This window comes from Lithobates pipiens, unplaced genomic scaffold, assembly GCF_037356315.1.
Source record: "Lithobates pipiens isolate NorthernLeopardFrog02 unplaced genomic scaffold, aLitPip1_a1.2 Scaffold_6, whole genome shotgun sequence".
NCBI classification, from domain to species: Eukaryota; Metazoa; Chordata; class Amphibia; order Anura; family Ranidae; genus Lithobates; species Lithobates pipiens.
In genome coordinates this window covers 11103419-11111537 of record NW_027507881.1, presented here as the reverse complement: position 1 = coordinate 11111537, position 8119 = coordinate 11103419, and the positions used below count along the sequence as shown (strand labels likewise).

The 8119-nt window shown below is 36.3% G+C and overlaps 1 protein-coding gene across 3 annotated transcripts in view; it reads left to right on the top strand.

Annotated features, from left to right (window-relative positions):
• Nucleotides 1–242: 242 nt before the first annotated feature.
• The window catches only part of LOC143958229 (ubiquitin-associated protein 1-like), a 70844-nt gene continuing 62967 nt past the window's right edge, over nucleotides 243–8119 (top strand). For 2 of the 3 annotated variants that reach the window (XM_077467742.1, XM_077467739.1), the window contains exon 1: nucleotides 261–344. The gene's annotated coding sequence lies outside the window, so the exon portion shown is untranslated. Of the gene's footprint in view, nucleotides 345–8119 lie in introns of all 3 variants that reach the window. The other variant, XM_077467740.1, reaches the window with a different exon arrangement.

Sequence of the window (8119 nt, the reverse complement as noted above, 5' to 3'; positions counted from 1 at the left end):
TTTTTAATATATCTGGATTTCAGCTTTTAGAAACAATGATGTGTGTGCGTGGAATAAACAATTCTATGGGCCCAGTTGCTCGGGAATAACCCTTCCCGGTCACATTTCTCTTCCACACGTGTGTTCCCGTTTTAATGGGATTACATGGCAGGCAGTAGATGATATAATCCATGCTGTATGATCTGCTACTATCTCTGTACACACGTGGACTTCATAAGCTTTTAGGCTGCTTATTACGTCAGCAGTGAAGTACTAGGTAGGTAGATGTGGTGTCCTGTACTGATCACTCATTCACTGCTTTGTAGCTGATCTGTTTGCAGCATCCAACAAGGATACATCAAGAGGTAAGTGTGTGTGTGTGCTTTCTATTCTATTTATTAATTTGTATATTATAATAAAAAAAATATTTGCATATTTATCTATTAAGTTGCATAGGATAAACTGGTAACTGTACACTGGCTTTATATTTTTTTTGATAAAATACATGTTTATATACTTGATACAACATTGATCCTTTTCTAATAAATAGTAGTAGATAATAGTATCAATAGTATTTTTTTAATCGCATATACATATGTCAATAATGAAATTTATAATATATATATAATATATAATATTATAATATATCAATATTGAGACAACTGTCTAAGTTGACCCCAAGAAATTGCAAGCATAGGAGGAACAGTAAAAAAAAAAAAAAAATATATATATATATATATATATATATATATATATATACACACACACATATATATATATATATATATATATATATGTGTGTATATGTATATATATATATATATATATATATATATATATATTTTTTTTTTTTTTACTGTTCCTCCTATGCTTGCAATTTCTTGGGGTCAACTTAGACAGTTGTCTCAATATTGATATATTATAATATTATATAATATATATATATATATATATATATATATATATATATATATATATATATTATAAATGTCTCAATATTGATATATTTGTTAAACCTTTTTAAATTGAAATGTAAGGGGCAACACTTGGTGTATTTATTAAATAAAAAAATAAAAAAAAGTTTGCATAGCAGTTCGTCCATTGATAGCGCCTATACTATTACTCTGTGTGAATGGGACTAAAAAAAAAAAAAAAAAAAAAAAAAAAATGTTATTCGTTTTTATTTTCTGTGATGGTTAAGTGTTATTAGGCTATCCACTTGACCTTTGGAAGATTTACCCCCCTTCAAGACCAGGACACTTTCTTCTTCTTTCTTTTTTTATTCTTCTCACAAATAGAGCTTTCTTATTTTTTAGAGTTTTTTTTTTTTTTTTTGTTTCACAAAGTTTTATTGGGTGAAAAAGAAAACATAATACACCTTAGTATAGAAATTTATTTTTGCGCTATAAACAATAGCGGATCCTGCTTTTCGTTTTTTTTTTCGCCTTCCTCTGGATCAACTGTGGGTATAGGATTAAAAATGAAGACAGGGACAAAGGGGTAAACAAAACCCCGGGACTTTAAAGGTGCTATATAATGTATATAGAAAATAGATATTCATAGAGTATGTATCATAAAATCACACATTTTTTTAAATTTTATTAACAAAAGTACAAAATCATATTTACAATATATTAAAAATTGTTATCCACATCAATGCGCTACAATGAAACAAAAGAAATAATATTTATCACTTCAGAGTATACCACTCGACATGTTTCGCTCCTCTGAGCTTCCTCAGGAGTTAAAGGTACACTTAGTGGATAAACTAAAAGTAATAATAGAGAGATACGGAATCAAAAATATATCATAATCAAATTCACATTTCCAATAACAATGATAAGATAACATACTCCAATAATACCCAATTCATGGGCATAACAACATTGTATGAATATGCAGTGTTCAATTCATGTATTTTTTTAAAACATAGGTCCACATAAGATTTTACCAAAAATATGCCAATTAGCCAGTTATACCGCAACAGTATAGCAGCCACCAAGTGGGTATAGGATTAGGTATATGGGTTTGTATGATATATATATATATATATATATATATATATATATATATATATATATATATATATATATATATATATATTTTTTTTTTTTTTATGGTTGAACTAGATGGACTTGTGTTTTTTTTTTTTTTCAACCTATGTAATAAAAAGAGACAATTTTCACAAAAAAATTTATAAAACTATATATTTTTTTACTTTCTGCTATAAAACATATCCAATCATTTAAAAAAATAAATAAAATCAAATTGTTTCATAAATTTAGGCCAGTATTTGTATTCTGCTGCATATTTTTGGTATTTTTGTTTACATAGGCAGAGCTCAATCCTGTCTCTCTCCTCGCCGATCAGCGGGTGCCAGCAAACATCCATTGGCTGGCACCTGCTGATTGGTTTCTGCTGTGACTAATCACAGCAAAAGGGGCACGCTCCCCCTGCCCGGAAATGCAGAATCATGTGTGTGTATATGTATTTGTGTAATATATATATATATATATATATATATATATATATACACACAAACAATATACAGTTGTGCTCAAAAGTTTGCATACCCTGGCAGAAATTGTGAAATGTTGGCATTTATATTGAAAATATGACTAATCATGCCAAAAAAAAATGTCTTTTTTTCAAGGATACTGATCTCATGAAGCCATTTATTATCACATAGTTTTTTGGCTCCTTAAAAAATTCATAACTATAACAGAAATCACCCAAATGGCACTGATTAAAAGTTTACATACCCTGGAATGTTTGGCCTTGGTACAGAAGGTGGCACACAGAGGTTAAAATGGTTAAAGGTTAATTTCCCACATTTGTGTCGCAGTAAAGCCACGCATTTTCCACTTCTTAATAAGCGATTAAACAGTACTGACTGGCATATTCAAGGCTTTGGGTATCTTTTTATATCCTTTTCCATCTTTTTTATAAAGTTCCATTACCTTGTTACGCAGGTCTTGACTGTTCTTTACTATCTCCTCATGGCTTAGGCAGGCCATAAATGGGTTGAATTTCGAAAAAGAATTTTCTTTCGAAAATCCTATCTAATAATTTTTAGTTCGTATTTCGCACCATTAGTGAGCTGCAGCCGATTTTCGTGCGGCAATCAAATTTGAGTAATCGGGCATGTTGGCAGTTTTTTGAACAATGAACGATTTTTTAATCAACGGTGGGAGAATCGTGCGAGAAATGTAATCGAAAAAGAAATGCGCGTGTTCAACAAAAGAAAATTCCCGGAGAGAAAAAGAAGATTCCCAGCCACGAAAATTCTTTTCTGTAGCAACATGAGGTTGGTTGGCCGAATTTCGAAATCAATGGTGGCGCCACCAGATCACAAAGCGCACAAATTGTCTTATTTTCAAAAGAAAATTCTTTAGAAAAATCGACCCATGTATGGTCAGCCTTGGTATCCAGCCTGCTTAGCGCATCTATTGCCGCGTACACGCGATCGAATTGTCCGCCGGACCGCATTACGCCGGACAATTCGAGCGTGTGTGGGCTCCAGCTGACTTTTTCATCGTAAAGTCCGGCGGACTTACAAAGTAGTTTTGGCGCAAAATTTGGACTTGGCTTTCAGCGGACAATCCGTCCGTCAGTGTGCTAGTCCGGCGGACTAAGAATGACGCATGCTCAGAAGCAAGTACGAGAAGGAAGCTATTGGCTACTGGCTATTGAACTTCCTTTTTCTAGTCCCATCGTACGTGCTGTACGTCATCGCGTTAGAAATCGCCGGACTTTTGGAGTGTCCGTGTGCGGCCAAGTCCGTTCGTTAGAAAGTCCGGCGGATTGTTTGCCGGACTAAGTCTGCTGGACAATTCGACCGTGTGTACGTGGCATATGTGAGAGCTAACAAACTCCTTGACTATTTATACACAGACACTAAGGGCCGGTTCACACAGCGAGGCGCGGCGAGGCGTCTCCGACTTGCCTCGCCGCGACCTGCGGGGATCTCAGCGGCGACTTGCAGAGGACTTCTGTATAGAAGTCAATGCAAGTCGCCCCCGAAGTCGCCCAGAAGTAGTACAGGAACCTTTTTTCTGAGTCGGAGCGACTCGAGTCGCTCCTCTCAGAACGGTTCCATTGTACAGAACGGGGGCGACTTGCGGGAGCGAGGCGAGGCGAGTCGTGTCGCCTCGCATCGCCTCGCTGTGTGAACCGGCCCTAATTGTGTTTTAAAAAGCCACAATTTTTTATTTTTTTTCCCTGTTCCTTTCCAACAGAACAAAATGTACAGGCACTTCCTCTGGGTGAATTGCTATTCTAATTTATTTTTTATTTTTATAAATGCACCCCTTGTTGTTCGACTGCAACAATAGAAATTAATTAAAAAAACAAGACATATAGGAGGAGGAAGTCTCATTTAGCTCTACTCTCAACTTAGTAATAAAAGGACTTGCCCGATTCTGTACAAATTGAACGGATTGTTGAGTTAGGCACTCACATTACATTGGTGGTTTGTAAACCTGCGGGAGTTTGTATGGTCAAATTGTAATGTATAAAATAAATGAGGTCCATAATGCCTCATATAGCAGTGTGCTGTCCGCAATTAATGTGCACTGATCGTTCCAGACTAACAGAAGTGAGGGAGAAAAGGAGAGGTTTCGATGCTCATGGAGAACATTACAAGCAGTCAAAAATACACATTAACCATTTCCTATGCAAGCCAATTCTGGCATTTTTCTCCCACGTGTAAAAATCTAATTTTTTTTGCGATTAAAATTACTCAGAACCCCCAAACACCATTATATCTATCTATCTATCTATCTATCTATCTATCTATCTATCTATCTATCTATCTATCTATATATATATATATATATATATATATATATATATATATATATTGTGACAGAGCGAGGCTCTGTCCCTGTGAAATTGGAGGAAAGAGGGATCTCCAACCCTGTGTCCAGGTCTTGGTGATAACGAGCAGGGTGTGTGCCCAGCTGCACACAGGCCATATAATGAAGGGCTGTTGGTGAGGGATGGTAGAGTGGAGTAGCTTGAAGCTGTGTGCATGTCCAAAGAGCCCAAAGCTGTGTGCGTTGAAGGGTTGAAGCTGTGTGTGTCCAAGGAGCCTAAGACTGTGTGTATCCAAGCAGCTCGTTTGAGGGGCAAGTACCTATAGCAGCACTACTGCTGAAGAGTAGCCAGGTGGGCTAGCATTTTCGTTTGGATTTTTCTGTATTTAATTTAAGCTTGGACCCCTGCGTGGGATTACTGGATGGACTAATATTTTGTTTTTCTTATAATAAACGTGGGCTACCAGGCCCTTAACCACCAACGCCTGCCTGATGTGGACTAAAAAATGCATCTACCAATTGAGCTAAACACCCCAATATCACAATATATATATAGAGAGAGAGAGATATACAGTGTCTTGCGAAAGTATTTGGCCTCCTTGAACTTTTCAACCTTTTGCCACATTTCAGGCTTCAAACATAAAGATATAACATTGTAATTTTTTGTGAAGAATCACCAACAAGTGGGACACAATTGTGAAGTGGAACGAAATCTATTGGATTTTTGAAACTTTTTTAACTAATAAAAAAAATGAAAAGTGGGGCGTGAAAAAATTATTCGGCCCCCTTGCGTTAATACTTTGTAGAGCCACCTTTTGCTGCGATTACAGCTGCAAGTCGCTTGGGGTATGTCTCTATCAGTTTTGCACATCGAGAGACTGAAATTCTTGCCCATTCTTCCTTGCAAAACAGCTCGAGCTCAGTGAGGTTGGATGGAGAGCGTTTGTGAACAGCAGTTTTCAGCTCTTTCCACAGATTCTCGAATGGATTCAGGTCTGGACTTTGACTTGGCCATTCTAACACCTGGATACGTTTATTTGTGAACCATTCCTTTGTAGATTTTGCTGTATGTTTGGGATTATTGTCTTGTTGGAAGATAAATCTCCGTCCCAGTTTCAGGTCTTTTGCAGACTCCAACAGGTTTTCATCCAGAATGGTCCTGTATTTGGCTGCATCCATCTTCCCCTCAATTTTAACCATCTTCCCTGTCCCTGCTGAAGAAAAGCAGGCCCAAACCATGATGCTGCCACCACCATGTGTGACAGTGGGGATGGTGTGTTGAGGGTGATGAGCTGTGTTGCTTTTACGCCAAACATATCGTTTTGCATTGTGGGCAAAAAGTTAGATTTTGGTTTCATCTGACCAGAGCACCTTCTTCCACATGTTTGGTGTGTCTCCCAGGTGGCTTGTGGCAAACTTTAGACGAGACTTTTTATGGATATCTTTGAGAAATGGCTTTCTTCTTGCCACTCTTCCATAAAGGGCAGATTTGTGCAGTGTACGACTGATTGTTGTCCTATGGACAGACTCTCCCACCTCAGCTGTAGTTCTCTGCAATTCATCCAGAGTGATCATGGGCCTCTTGGCTGCATCTCTGATCAGTCTTCTCCTTGTCTGAGCTGAAAGTTTAGAGGGACGGCCAGGTCTTGGTAGATTTGCAGTGGTCTGATACTCCTTCCATTTCAAAATGATCGCTTGCACAGTGCTCCTTGGGATGTTTAAAGCTTGGGAAATCTTTTTGTATCCAAATCCAGCTTTAAACTTCTCCACAACAGTATTACGGACCTGCCTGGTGTGTTCCTTGGTCTTCATGATGCTCTCTGCGCTTTCAACAGAACCCTGAGACTATCACAGAGCAGGTGCATTTATACAGAGACTTGATTACACACAGGTGGATTCTATTTATCACCATCAGTCATTTAGGACAACATTGGATCATTCAGAGATCCTCGCTGAACTTCTGGAGTGAGTTTGCTGCACTGAAAGTAAAGGGGCCGAATAATTTTGCACGCACCACTTTTCAGTTTTTTATTTGCTAAAAAAGTTTCAAAAATCCAATAGATTTCGTTCCACTTCACAATTGTGTCCCACTTGTTGGTGATTCTTCACAAAAAATTACAATGTTATATCTTTATGTTTGAAGCCTGAAATGTGGCAAAAGGTTGAAAAGTTCAAGGGGGCCGAATACTTTCGCAAGGCACTGTGTATATATGTATATATGTATATATATATATATATATATATATATATATATATATATATATATATATATATATATATATATATATATAGATAGATATCTAATCTATCTATCTATCTATCTATCTATCTATAGATAGATATATATCTATAGATCTATAGATGTATCCATCTATATATATTATATTAGCAGAAACCCTAGGGATTAAAATGGTCGCAATTTTTTATGTCACACTGTATTTGCGCAACAATTTTTCAAATGCAATTTTTTTGGGTAATATGCCGCGTACACACGATCGGAATTATGGCCAGAAAAATACCTTTTCATCAGAAAATGCAACCGTGTGTACGCTCCATCGGAATTTAGCTGTCTGAATTTCCGCCAGCCAAAAATTGATAGCACGTTCTCAATTTTCCCGACGGAAAAACTTTCTATCGGTAATTCCGATCGTGTGTAAGCAATTCCGACATGCCAAAAATCACGCATGCTCAGATTCAACTACGAGACGGAAGCTATTGGCTACTGGCTATTAGAGCTGCACAATTCTGGCTAAAATGAGAATCACGATTTTTTTGCTTAGAAGATAGACCACGTTTCTCTCACGATTCTCGCGGCGTAACATCATCTTTCACATTAAAACAAAAAAAATTAGCTAACTTTACTGTTTATTTATTTATTTTTTTTAAATTATTGAAGTGTATTTTTTCCCAAACAATTGCATTTGAAAGACTGCTGGGCAAACACAGTGTGACATAAAATATTGCAGCAATTGACATTTTATTCCCTAGGGTCTCTGCTAAAATTATATATATATATATATATATATATATATATATATATATATATATATATATATATATATATATATATATATATATATATATATATATATATATATATATATATATATATATATATATTGTAAGGGATCTTCCCGGGGTAGGGTGTGTTTGGACACAGTTCACAGCAGACTTGGACTTTATAAAGCAGACCTTGGCGTTTATTCGTGGTACAAACAGTCCAACAAACAAAGTATACAGCAACACCGTGCTTCTTGTGTATAACAGGAACAAAATAATAACAAAAACAAACAACCTAGCCCGGCTGGGCGCTTACTAACAGG